A 15140-nucleotide genomic window follows, 5' to 3' on the forward strand; every position below is an offset into this window, starting at 1 on the left:
TCCACAAGAGAGGATTTCAAAACATCTCCCATTCTTTATAATACAGGTATAAAAGCGCAACCCAATGATGTTCTAAAGTACTAAATGGTAATTGGAATAGAGGGAGTATCAGTATGAATACGACCTATTAACAAGAGAAGCACTCATTTGTGGTTCATCACATATAAAATGTGTTTAGTGCTTTGGCAGAAAGGTAATCTATAAATGTGTACAAATAAATACGTATAATATGTGCCAGGGCCCAAATTTAATCATCAAAATGTGCTAAAATAATATGAACAGTATGCAATATCTTCAACTATTAAAATATTTTTGCAAAACTAGAAAGCTGCCAGTTCAATATTTCAACAGATCACCAAAAAATGAAGAGGAAAAAGTCCAAAAACAATTCTGGTATATTTCAATTTCATCTAGTGTTATGGAGGTTATACTTCATTATAAATAGTGACTCGAACATAAATGTTTATACAAATTTTCCATAAATCTGCATGCATGGAATAAGCTTACATTTTCTATAAACAAAAATGTTTCTCTTAATTATATGTTAGATACACTAAAATGTTAAGTAACTTAATTTGTAGTTTAACCTAATTCAAAACAGACTATGATGAGAAACTTTTAAATACAGTCATAGTGGCCCACAACAAATTTCTGCTTTTAAAAAAATCTGTTTTCGCAAGCATTGCTGAGTCTGATTTCTGCCCACAGCGTGTAACAAGATCCTTTTCCATTCTGATTTTTTCAATGGAAAACCTTCACAACTTCCAAACATATTCTGTTACAGTAGTTGCTTTAAAAACAAAAAATCTGAATTATATTGATTCACATCAAATGTATTCCAAAGGCACTGCAACTATATTCCAAAAATATGACTAATAATGTACCCAAAGGCAAACTCATATGTCTAGTAAACATTCTAGATACCTATTATCAGGTTGCAGGTGGCCCTTATTATACAGCCATACGTTACATTTTAGGTGTACTGCTCTAAAGTTGCTTTGGTCATTTTCCAAATAAAAAAGATGCTGATTTCCACTATTGCCCTTTTCAACTGAACTAAAAAAGGGGAATTAGCTGGTGGAATTTTCTAGTTTCCAAAGGGAAATGACCCATTGTTATTCTTGTAATCACCTTTTGTTCACTATTTGCCAGGTTTTTGGTAGCATTCTATGGAAATGTCTTTTGTATATAAAAGTCCCATCTTCACTAGAACAGAATAAATATTGTAGCAAAACTGTAGACTGGGGATCTCCCATGAAAAACCAAGTACACTGGTAACTCGCCTTCATCATCATGGTAAATACCAAGGATCTGTTACTTAGCAATTCCATCTTGTGCACAAGTTTCTTAAGGGTTTCTTTTATCTACTTCTTACTTAATACCAATGAACTCAGGGAAGGTTGCAGTAGTATCATTAACAGACACACAATCCAAGCCTACAATCTGTCTAATGACTGCAAAATCTATGATAAAATGAAGTACAAACAAAAATAATACTATTTTTTTTTCTTTCCACCTACTGAATGTCTCTTCTGCACATGAACAATGCCGCTCAGAATTCACACAATCTACATCTTAGAGCTAACTTAAGAAGGTTCTGACAACTGGATTTTTTTTTTAAACAGATTGTACCGAAATATAGAATGATCTGCTTTATTATAGAGGGGTGAAACCTGAATCTGTCTTATGTTTGTGTTTCATAAGACCATTTATTAGCCCATAATTTGTGTTATTTGTAGTATTCAGTCAACAATTAAACCCATCATCTTCAAAGATGTTCATACTACTGCCAATGTAAACTGGACATTCCTGTTCATATGGTACACCTGGCTGAGAATCTTATATGGTAACTTAAACTGAATTTAAATTAATTAGAAGGGGGGGAGAGTAATTTGAAAGGATCCCCCTCCAGTTTAACAAAGCAAGTACTGTCTAAAGCAGAATACTGTTTCTTATAACCTGGATGTGTGAAGAACAGCAGGTCTCTGCCATTCTCCCTGTCCAACAACTTCAAATTTTCATTTGAACTATTTCCCCTTTAAAAAAAAAAAAACTCTTTTGCCAGCCCATCTTCACTAATATTGTGTCTCTTAAAGCTTTCTGCCAATGTTCTACCCCTAAGTAAGTCAAGCATATCAAGTGTGTCTGCTATGCACAGGATAATGAACAATGCACAAAAACAAAAGTAACAGCAGGACTCCTATTATCTGATCTTCCATAAAACACAAAAAATGCCTTTTCTGGTACAGAGGAAGTGCCAGTAAGCCTGCAGGTGTGAGCCAGTTAAAAGAAAAGGCTTTGGCTAAATAGATTCTTTGACTGTCAGGGATTAGAGTCATGGCACCAGTGGTAACACACATCTTTTTCTTTAATTTACAAAATTTTCTCACGAGTTTGCAAGAGTTCACCCCATCAGGGGCTTTCTGAGACCATTGAAATGTCTTAAGTTTTAATTAAGTTGGAGTTGTCAGAAGAAAGCTTTTTTGGCACAGAGTCAGGGTCATTAATTACCGCTATCTTTGTTTCTTTCCAAAAAAAAGAATTCCACTGACTTGTGTTCCTTAAAGCATGCATTTTCTTTCTATCCTGAAGGCTTTATTCATTTTCAAGCAAGACTTGTTTAAGCAATTACTTCCCTCAATGTTATGGATAGCCTTCAATTTCAAAGTGTTCCTCACTACTGATTTGTGGTAGAGAATCAATAATTATTACATTTAGTGTGATATTCAAATTCTAGTTATGTAATTCACAACTTCACTATTTTATATATATATTTAATATATAATCATACCCCACCTTTCATCCAGGGAACTCAAGGCAGCAAACACAATTTCTTCCTTTCAAGATTTTTGATAACTATTCAGCTACAGAAAGGAAGTAAACTATGAAGATTCATATTAATTGTCATGATTATTTACAATAAATGTTTTATTGCTGAAGAAGCTTGTTCTCTGCGGCGATCATTTTACACTGAAATTAATATACTTTCTGAATGCAAACTGTGTGCACACTAAATTATCACTAATTGAAAGCAGAGGAATAACTAAGATAAACTTTGAAAGTTGCTATCATGTCATAGCAGTTTTGTATGATAAGAAAAGTCACTCTCCTTTGAGAGATGGATTCATATGGATATGCAATTGTGATAGCAGCTCTACTATCATGTAGAGATATAAAACAGATAATCTGCTATCCTTTGTACAGCAAACCTCTCTTTACGTAGAAATATACAAGGTTTTGAGTCACACTGCACTCTCTATAGAAAAGAACGGGAATGTAACTAAGAGACTCTTACATGGAGAACATGGAGCTAATTTACAGTAGGCAGTAGAGATCATTCACATAGGATATTAGTAGAATTGTCCTCTCTCAAGGTTCTTGGGTGCCTCCTAGTCATACAGAGACCATATTATCTGTTAACCTTTCACGCAATCGCTGTATGCACAGCTGGCCAATTTCCATGTATCTCAAATATTCAACACTAAAAGTTACAGATATTCAAAACACATAATATGTTCTGAGTTTTGGAGAGATGTCCATATGATGAAGTAAGTAACTTTGCCAAAACTTTTATTATTTTACTTGATGGATTTGTAAATTGCCTATCAGTATGAATTTTCAGGGTGCTTCACATAAAAGATGATAGATGACAGATAGATAGAATATATATATATATATATATATATATATATATATATATATATATATATATATATATAACACACCAGGCACAATGACACAGTGATTTATTATTATTAATTTACAAAAAATGAACAGCAGCATAAAATTATCAAGCTAAAGAGGCTTGAGAAATACATTAACATAAGCATCAGGCAAGCCTCTCTAGTAAACCAAAATTAGATCTCTTCCTATTCTGCCTGATGTTTGTATACTTTGCATCAGATAACTGGGACACATAGAGGAGAGGCCTCCAAAGATGATCTCAGTGCATGGGCAAGTTGATGTGGGGGCAGGCATTTTTTCAGGTTCCTTGGTCCAAAGTGGTGGTCCTGAGTACTTTGATTTGTCTCAGAAATGTTCTAGCAACTAGTGCAGTGCTGCTTTTGCAGCACCAGTGAGATGCGTTTGCAACAAGCAACAAGCCTACATTGCACTAAACAGTTTTTGAATAGCAATGTACTTTTCACCTCCTAGACACAGCTGGTCAATCACCCTTGGCTACTTGTTATAAGCCATGGTGCACGACCATTGCTGTACAGTGGTACCTCGGGTTAAGTACTTAATTTGTTCCGGAGGTCCGTTCCTAACCTGAAACTGTTCTTAACCTGAAGCATCACTTTAGCTAATGGGGTCTCCCACTGCTGCCGCGCCGCTGGAGCACGATTTCTGTTCTTATCCTGAAGCAAAGTTCTTAACATAAAGCACTATTTCTGGGTTAGCAGAGTCTGTAACCTGAAGCGTATGTAACCTGAAGCATATGTAACCTGAGGTACCACTGTACCTGTTATCCACATCCTAAGGCTGCAGAAAATGTATTCTTCTCACAAACCAAGATGGTGCTCTAGAAACATTACTTGTATGCAGAACTCATGCTGGTTAAGTTAAAGCAGATATGAACATGTCACAAAGTAAACCTCCATTGGTTTCTTCACATCACCCTGTAACAGGCCTCACACCTCTTGAAAAACTCTGCCACACAGCATCCCATGGATGCAATGGAATGGAACTATCATTTTTTGCTGGATAATGTCACAGACTATGCCTAATAATGAGTTCATACTTAAGATCAGTAGCATTCACACACAGTCTTCTGGCACCTCTAGTCTATAGTCACCTCTTTGCCTGCTTCCATGGTCCAGGTTCCATGGTCCAAGGAACTGAGCAGTCTCTGTATTGTAGGGAAAGAGTGCTGAACACTGCTTAATGTGTCCATCCCTCACTCATAATGGCATCCCATAGATAAATACAGTAGAACTTTAACAGGGATGCCAGTCATGTCATTAGGATGTTTCCCAATGGCATCCAGGAAACCGAAATAATTCACTAACCATGCAGAGGAAACTATTAAGTCTATTGCACTATTAAGTGCAAGTCTAACTCTTAGCAGAAAACGATTATAACACAGGAGACCAGAAAACTTATCTAGAAGATGGCAAAGCAATGCAGGTCACTCCAGTTAGAGGAAGGACCAGAAAGGGATATTTAAGTGTCTGTCCTCCCTTCCCTTTCATGGCTAATCCAGTTCACACCCGCATCACTATACCCTATAACAGTAGTGCCTCCTTTCACTCCTCCTGCTCCCCGATTACTCTTTCAATTTGGTTTCAGGACAGGGACTGCTTTAGTCACATTGGTGGCTGATAGATACTAGGAGATGGACAAAGGAGGGTTTTTTGACATCATCAGGCATGACAGCTGTCTAGGTCACTTCTCATGTTTAAGAAGAAGTGACTCCATTAGCTCTTAAAAGAGTTGTTCTATTTTTCTTCTGAATCTTACCCATACAAAAGGACTAAAATATTATTGTTTCTATCTTTGTTCTTTCTATAAAATGAACATTAGCTCTTCCTGTTATGCCTACTATTCCCACAAAAGTAAGCCTACAAATGTTTAAGCTGTATTACTTGTGAATAAACATCATTGAACTCAGTGGGACTTAATTCTACGTACACATGCAGAACTAAGCTGCAAAACATAACCTTGAACATTTTATATTTTGTATATTTATATTTTGTTATTTTCTAGGAAGGAAACAGTCATAACGTGTAACATGAATAGTAAACATTTTCAGTGGTATGTCAGAATGACTAACCATGAACTAGCTTCTTCTCACAAGTAAGGTTTCAAGGTCTGAATTTCAGAATCATGCACCACTGCAGCCAGGCTTACAAAATGTACCGTATTTTTTTGTCTATAAGACGCCCCCATGTATAAGATGCCCCCTATTTTTGGACATTGTTTTTTAGGGGAAAAAACTATACACGGAAAAATACGGTAAGTTCATAAGATAAAGCATACACAATTGATTGAGAATTATTGTTGAGTAACATCCAGTCATTTCACTAGGGCTTAGGCAACTTTACAAAAGCCTCTTTAATGGCGACTACAGTACACACCAACCGTATAAGACAGTTTAAAAGGCATCTGTGTTTTAGGCCTCCCTGCCTAGTATTTCTGACAAGACCAATTTTTCCGCATTAAGAAATCCTTTTTAATATACGTTTTTTGAAGTTAATACCTCATTTTTTATATTGTTGATATTACCAATGTTACACTGTGAAAGAATATTATTAATCACTCTTGAAACAGTGCTTACCCTTTACAAATAAAAAAACTCTGCATCATGGAAACCTCCAAATTTCTAGAAAACTGAAAAGGGCTTGGACTAAGATATTTCTTCTGAACTGTTGTTTTCAGTTACAATACTGGCAAAATTGTGTGTGTGTGTGTGTGTGTGTGTGTGTGTGTGTGTGTGTCCCCGAAACCCTCTCTTGGGTTTCCTTCCTTCCCCTTTCTGACTTGGGGAATAGGCTATACCATTTTGAACTGCTCTGGCCACCAATTGGTTGCATTCAGACAGAGATTTTTTAGATGTTTTGCGGCTAGTACAAATTATTTTTCCCTTTCCAATCTCCCTTGTGGCTTTACTTAATTTCTCACATTCAGTCATGGTACTTCATATAAAATGGGAGAGGTGGGGATCCACTCACCAGCATTTTAATTTAACTTGAAAAAGCTGAGAGTACCAGGAAAGTACATTAACCAGATGTGTAAACTTCAAAAGTTGTAACTTAAAAAATATATGTGCACACACCTATCTATTTTATGAGATGTACAACTTATTTCCGAGCTTCAAAATTCTGACAAAACCATGTTTGTCACTAGGTATACATACTTCTTGTGCATATTTGGAAGTCACAGCAAATTCAGCTTTCCTAAATTCCCAGAATGTGTATACCTACATATTTATAACAAATAACAAAAAAGAAAGAAAAAGAAATAGGTGCAGAAAATGGAGATATTAATATTATTTTTTTTAAAAAAGAAGAAGCTCAGACTGTTATAAGAAATATGATCACATCAGCTCTTAAGGCTTCATTTTCATACTCCAACAGAACAGACTTTAAGGTAACTGGTGTTCTGAGTCATAAACTGTGTTCAGGCATTTATGTCCAATCATGGTTTGGTGTTGTGAGAACCAGCAGGTTTGCACAGTCCCTCCTTTCTTGGCTTGTGGAGATCAGTAACTCATATCATTTGTGGTAAACTATAGCATGCTTTTTCATCCCATCAGGCAAACTGGGATCTAAATATCAGTATATGAAGGGAAGGAGATGGAAGGAGTGTGTGAGCTTAAGGCTCAATCTCATAACAGAAATCCATGATAGGACCCATGGTGTCAATTTACCCATAAACTTGAGATACTGGAGGCCAATTGATTTTTTATTGTCTCCTATACCATCTGGACTAGCAGTAGATACCACCTTGCCACAGCAGTGATGGTAGCTCTGAACAGCACAGAGAAGAAAGTCTTTATGAAGTACTCTGTGTGCAGTAATGGCTATATTGACAATCGTTCTGAAGGTTTGCAAAATAATTCTTCCCTGGTATATACATCTTTTTCTGCTAACATAGGCAGATACTTGCTAGGAAGGATAAAATAATGGATGATTTGATTTTTTAAAAATTGAATTTTCAATAAAACAAATGATATCTGGGGCTTTTTTAATATACTTCCCTTTACTAATATATCAATATTCATGGTTAGGTGATGCTATAATTGGTCCTGTATAAACAGCAGTTAAAGTATGTGTTTCCTCATAGCTTTCAACAAAAAATCTGTTGCTGCAGTCTGTTATTCAATACCCATTGGCTCCATTCACACATTGTGGCAAGTCATAAACCATAAACAAGCCTTAGCCTTCCATCTTGGTTTCTTTGGAGAGAAACAAACCACAGGCACTGATTCACACAACACAGTAAGCCAAGGCTTACTGCTCCTAACCTGAGAAAGGGCAGAGTGAAACAGTAGTGTGCACAAGCACGCAACTTGTTCATGGTAAGCCATGGTTTATGGTTTACCATGACATGCAAATGCATGCAGAATCAAAATTTATGGCTGCCTTCTCATATATCAGAATGTAGTGTATTTGCTTCTGAGTCAAAGGGCTCATCCACACTTTTTCTTGACCCATGTTTTGATTAATTTCCCAAGATCTCATTGTTTTGCAGCTGTCCCTTGCAAAAATCTGATCTTACCACTGAGCTGAAGCTTGCTTAAGCAAAATCTCTCTTCGGATTTTCCAGGAATCTCATAAGATCTGGTTCAGTGTGTAAAAACAAATTATATGCCTTGAACCAATACACTGGGTACTGGACTCCTCTTTCCCATTTCCCTGCATCAGTGCTTCACAACTATTTTAAAATTATTTTGACTGTGTATTTTCCATCTTGTCAGATTCTTTTAAAGGGGGGGGGGAGAGAATAAGAATCAGCAAACATTGTCATCCCATCCACATCCAATAGTTCAAATGAATCATGCTTTCATCACTGTAAAGTGACGTATAAACCCAAAAAATTAAACTGGCCAGTGCTTTGACTATTTCGAAAAGTCCAAATTTTACCATACCCATTGAGTCAATTACCCATCTCCTACTACCCTTCTGAGAAAAACCCCACCCCACCTTCCCACTATATATAAGGGTCTGGTGACTTCTGTTTCAGAGTATCTGAAGAAGTGTGCATGCACCCAAAAGCTTATACCCAGAACAAACTTAGTTGGTCTCTAAGGTGCTACTGGACAATTTTTCTATTTATTTCAACTGCATCAGACCAACACGGCTACCTACCTGAATCCAAAATTTGTGTCATTCTTTATGGCAGAATGAAATGGAAAGTAGGATTCTTTTCTCTTGAGTAACTATTTTGAAGACTATGTCTTGCATTTCCTACTGCTGCTAGCAGATTATTTTTCTGATGGCCAATTAATTTCAAGTCCCACTGCTGAGTTAGCCCAATACCATCAACTCAGTACAGCTTTACTCCAGAAGAGCAAGTGAAAGAAAAAGAGTCATTTGAGGACAACCTAGATATATGTGATTACATGGGCTAAAGAGTCTATCTATAGTATAATAATTTAGCTTAAAGCTTGGGTAACCTTCAACCAGTCACAGTCCAGACACTGTGCTGGTCTTTGGATCAGAGGACCTATCTTTAAAAATGTTATACCAATGCCAAATGATTGGGGGGGGGATTAAGCAACCCTGGATATTTTATTGAAAGCAGGGTACATATCCCACAAACAAAAAGCCTCTAACTGCACAAATAGACTTCTAAAATACCACTAGAAATCAAGGGAAACATCTAACATCAGGTCAATTTCAGTGCAGATAGCACCCACTCTTTCCCCCTCTAAGGTCAAAACAGAAAATGCCACGACTGCCTGCAATCCTATAAACATTTACCTGCTAATATACCCCACAGAACTCGAACGGAGCCTACTTCTGAGTAGATATGTATAAGATTGCACTAGTATATTAGGTAACTGAACTCTTGTGGTGACTTTTATTCCACATTAACAGTTACTGTACTGTTTCAGAAAACCCAGCACCTTAAGCTATGAGGAAATATTACCATTTATCCCCTTTTAAGTGAAGTGAAAAAAAGCTTTATTAATTTTCCCATTCACCTGTATCTCAATATGGGACAACATTTCCTTTTGTATTTTGAGTACCTTGGTTAGTTCTGGGTGAAAAATACCAAAATATACATTGCATCACTAGTTTTTCTGACAGGCCATCATGAAAAGTCAGTATATCACACAAAGTCTATATATCTCAGGATGTGTGAGAATTAAAATCTTGTCTCTTCATGATAATTTTGCTCTTCAAACATTACACCAGTAAAATACATCAATTCATTCTTTTAACTGCCTACCCTTTGAGCAAGGATCATTCTGTTTCTGTGTTCCCTACAGTATTATCTACCACTTATAGGAAATAAATATTAGAAGCCAGAGTAGTATAGCAGCAGTTGTTGTCACACCCCAGCCAGGTGGTTTCACATCTGCTATAATCCTAGGTTTTGGTTAATATAAATTAATTCCTTTTGAATAAATTGTAAATTGACTGAGATCTGGAAATGAATGTACAACGTAAGGAGTCAATGTCAACCCAAGGAATTACCAAGAATACACAAAACGACCAACCAATGTTTTCTAGATAGGAATCAGATACATGATTATTCCACAGCATGTTGAATATCTATATGCAATTTGTTGTCCACTATCACAATTGAATCCCCCCCCCACAATTTTTTGGTAGCATTAAATTTTCATGCCATTGTTGTTGCTACATCTGTACTGCATTCGATTCTGCTTTGATCAATCCCAATTTGCTGTTTTCTGAACGTATTCTGTGATCATGTCTAACTATACCATATCATATGTTTCTGCTTTAGTTGGCGTTTAGCACAATCTCCACATATGACAGTCATGCCTTCCTTTTCCAGTCCTCTATATTGGATCCCTTTACTGCTTCCTCAAAATCCTTCATGTGCTGTAACATGTTCAAAATGTTCCAGACAATTTTAAATCTACCGACACATTACACAATGTCATGCAACATTTCACTGGGATTTTTAAAAGGGGGGGAATAATTAATAACTAATTAATTCATTGAGCTTTTTAGTAGTCTTCCAAAATAGTTTATACGTTTTACTTAGTTCAATATAATAAATAATAAAAAATAATAATAATTTATTATTTATACCCACCCATCTGGCTAGGTTTCCCCGAGTGTTAAAAACAATACAGCATTAAATATTAAAAACTTCCCTAAACAGGGCTGCCTTCAGATATCTTTTAAAAATAGGATAGCTGCTTATTTCCTTGACATCTGATGGAAGGGCATTCCACAGGGCGGGCACCACTACCAAGAAGGCCCTCTGCCTGGTTCCCTGTAACCTCACTTCCCGCAATGAGGGAACTGCCAGAAGGCCCTCGGCGCTGGATCTCAGTGTCCGGGCTGAACGATGGGGGTGGAGATGCTCCTTCAGGTATACAGGACTGAGGCCGTTTAGGGCTTTAAAGGTTGGCACCAACACTTTGAATTGTGCTCAGAAACGTACTGGGAGCCAATGCGGATTTCTCTTCAAGCGGCATATTTATTGTTTTACTTAAAATTAACTATATTTGCATATGATATAAGCATTCTCACCCCAGTGTCTAACAGAACTATAATGCATCCACAGCCTCCGTGCTGGCACTGAGATTGCAAGAGCAGCTGAGTTCAAGAGGGCCATAATGATCATATGTACACATAGTGGTGAAACATATTTGTTGCCATGTAATGTAAGAAGACCCTGAAATATGAATACAAGTAATACTGAATCATTGGGGCTTTGCTTTATGCTGTACAGAGGTTGAAAGCTCACAAATGCACTGTTCTTAGACGAATGAAAGTGATCATGTACAGTACTACTGGATGAAAATAAAGCTGAAAATAAGGATGTCCAAAAAAAGCTATTTTGAAAGTCATGGATATCAGTCTAATAAATCTAAATTAGCCCATTAAGAACACCCCAAAATCAAAATTATTGTGTTGATCAACTATGGTCCCTTGAGCTCTCTGCTTTTCCAGGTGGCTGCAGTCAGATCTCTTGGAATAATGGAGTGCTCAAATCTCTGATAGTTAATTGTGCTGGATTACTGTTTGGCAACCAACCAACTTCTGGGCCTAGGGATAGATCATTTTATTTAATGGTTCATCACAAGACTCCAAACAGCATGCAAACATAGATCACTGGTCCATTTCTGCCAAGGAACAACAAGAAAAGCATGGAAGGAGGAAGATTATCACACCTGCAAGATACCTGTTAGACTGTTAGCTAAGTGATCATCTGAAAAATCAGGATGGTGGATGAGGATTTTTCTTTTTAAACTCTGGGCTGGATATTAAATAGTAAGAGCTGTGCTCTAAAAAGTTTAAAAGTAGCAACTAAACACAGTACAAAAGATCCAGTAAAAACAACCTGATGCCCTCCAGATGTTGAACTACAGCTTCCATTTACTGGTTGTAGTGCCAAGGACAGATGGGAGTTGGGATCCAACAATATCTGTAAGACATCAGGTTCCCCACTCCAGGTTTACCATTTTGATTTTCAGACATGTTTATTCGCAAGAAGAAACAAACATGTTTTATCATGTATAAATATTCCTCAGATATATCTCAGCAAAATAGCATTAGTCACTGTGCATAAATCAAGTACACAGCATTACTCTTTATTTAAATTCAGAAGTGCAGTCTGCACGTATATCAGTAGCTTTCAGGTAAAGAATATTATCTCCTATTGTCTCACAGTGAAGAAGAGCGAAGTACTTTGTTTTGCAAGTGTAAAGTCACACCCCAGTTGCACCTGTTTCCACCGTCAAACCCACAAGTAACTATAACAGGGAGGAAACTCCTACTCTCTAGAAATTGCTGACAATTCATTTATTCTATATATTTTAAAACTTTAATTCTTGATGGCTTTCGTACAGACATCAGAGCCAGGCTGTAGAATGAACATTCTGAAGTCTAGAAGTTTATATAAGAAAATATGTACTCCTCCAGCAATTTAATAAACCACCACCACCATTTACTTGTGGGCACATTAGTCTGACATTTGAAACCATGAGTTGTTCTTCTGTAAGCTGGAAGTTCCCCACTGTCCCTCCCTTCCACCTCTCTCACACACCACTCACAACTTTTCTCTGGGGCAGCACCTCCTTCTTGTGGTTGGCAAACGGACAACCATGCTCGTGTGCCTCCCCTGGGCCGGCTGAGAGGGAGCGGAAGGCCACCGCCACTGCCCACTGAGGAGGGAGTAAGAGGAAGGCGGGAAAGCACTGCCTGAGCCATGTATGTTGCCCAGAACGCTTCACTAGAAGGACAGGAGGGAGAGGCAACACAGTGGCGCTCCTGGCTTCACGCTTCTCTGCCTTATCCCTGCTTCCAGGTTGGGACTAGTTTGCAAGGAGAGACTCCCTTGATTAGACGCTGGCCAGCAAAGGGACTGACCACTGCCCAGTCCACCGGGGAGCACAACACTTGCCCCACCAGGGGTGCCGGCAACCCACGCTATGTCTCTGCTCCCAAGCTATCACCTGTGACTGACTGGTAGATGCCAAGGTTGTTGTTTTTATAGAGTCTGGATGCCTGACGTTTGCCCATTCCTGCTCAGAGATCACTGGGGCAGTTTGGCTAATGCCCTAAGAAAAAAGAGTTTCAGATTTTCCATTTACCATGTCGCCCTCCAACCATCAATTCTACTATCTTCTGGTACTAGTTGCAGCCAAGGGAAAAAACAGGAAATGGTCATAAATTCACTTTATTCTGTGAGACAGGTCAATGTTGAGTGGCCTAGTTGCATCTGTTCCAGTTATAAAAACTTTTGTTGCTACATTTTTATGAGCTTAGCTGACAGAGGCACAAAGCCAACAAATACTATGATGAGAAACAACAACACTTTGGGGAACCACTCCTTAATTCTGTTCATCTGACTTCCGCAAATAGTCATGAAAATAATCACTGGAATATTTTTTTAAAAAACAAACAAACAAACCCTACAATCTTTATGCTGGCTTGATCAGTATTTTTTTTTTTAAAGGGGTAGAAAAGACAGGGGTTAGAGCATCTTATCTAAGTGCAAATGTGGAAATTCTCCTTGGATTGTAAAAGTCCCCAGGGGAAGGCTTTCTGATACCGCAAGCATTCAAGACACCAATCTTGGTTAATCACTAACAGGTTAACATCTCTGAAAGTAATACTGTCTAACAAGAGAGGAATGTACAGTCTGGTTCTCATAAAATTTCAGACCTAGGACAAAACAGAGGAATCTGGTAGGACTACTACTTTCAAAAATATTAATTAATAACACATTATCAGTCTGATAAAAAATATGGCCTGCCATTATCTGCTTTCCAGACATAAAATGAGACTTAGAAGGTTTATAAATGGCTCTTACCATTATAAAAAATACACATCATTCTATACTCAGGTGTCTGAATAAAAGTTGGGAAAGTAGAAGCAGCTATTTCAGAATTAAATACATTGCCAAAACAAAGGACAAGGTCCCGGGAAGTACAAGAAACAACAGACAAGGTTATAGGAACCTTATATATATTACATTATTCAAAGCAAAGACTAGGCTGCCATTTTTAAGTATAGAAATTCACTGGACATATTGAAAACATAGATCAGTTTGTGTTGTGGTGGTTCAGAGATATATTCTTTTAAGTGTGTGTTTGAATGGGCTATGATCAGACACATTTCCATTAATTTCAGTGCTTTTCAGGTCACAGAGAAGTGTATGCAGACACAGTTCTTGAAATATTCTGGAATCAGCCCTTAACAACTTTGCCCTGAGTTTTATGAATATTAGAGATTACTATTTAACTAACTACAATCAGTCCATTTTTAGTATCTACAAAATTAGGACCTTTGTTTATCTGAGATATCTACAATCACTAACCACTTCTTGAAAATTAATATTGGGCTGTAGTATTGCCTTGTAATAAGGCCTGCAAGTAGCTGCTCAGCTGGAAATGCTATGATGTGTAGATGAAAATAAACCAATACTCTAGTGGGACACTGCTGCACCATGCTCTGCTTGACATTGGGCACAAGTATGCTCAACTCAGCACCAACATTCAGTGGAGCAAGGAGAGCTGAATACACTGCTAGCAGAGAGGTAAACTTCTGAATTATCTCCATATTTGAAATCAAGGTGAGCTAGCATATCTAAGGTTGGAAAGGAGACCCTCATACAAGCTTTTTCCAGTCCAGCCTTAGAGCTCAAAGCCAAGAGAAGAGGGACAGGCTCAGCCTAGCACATGATTGTTTCATTGTTTTCTTCCAACCTAAAAGCAGAAGCAGATAGGTCAAAAGATGGAAAGGAGAGCATCCTTGTGCCCAGTGTCAACAGCACAACTCTAAATATGAAGCCAAGTGCTGCTTCGTTTTATCATGTCAACCAGCAGAAGGAAGACAAAAAAGCAATAGAAATCGGCAATGCCATGTCATCACAAGGACATGGCCAGGAAGGAACATTCAAGAAGTATCAACAAAGCAGAGGATCCATAGCACAGCAATTTCTAGAACCTTCCACCCTGTGCCTCACCGCTACAGATTCCAGATATT

The 15140-nt window shown here is 37.7% G+C and overlaps 1 protein-coding gene across 8 annotated transcripts in view; it reads right to left on the reverse strand.

Annotated features, from left to right (window-relative positions):
* The window catches only part of ZFHX4 (zinc finger homeobox 4), a 191449-nt gene that overhangs the window by 102041 nt on the left and 74268 nt on the right, over positions 1-15140 (reverse strand). The window lies entirely within an intron of this gene.

This window comes from Podarcis erhardii (assembly GCF_964252035.2).
Source record: "Podarcis erhardii genome assembly, chromosome: 8".
In the NCBI taxonomy this organism is placed as follows: domain Eukaryota; kingdom Metazoa; phylum Chordata; class Lepidosauria; order Squamata; family Lacertidae; genus Podarcis; species Podarcis erhardii.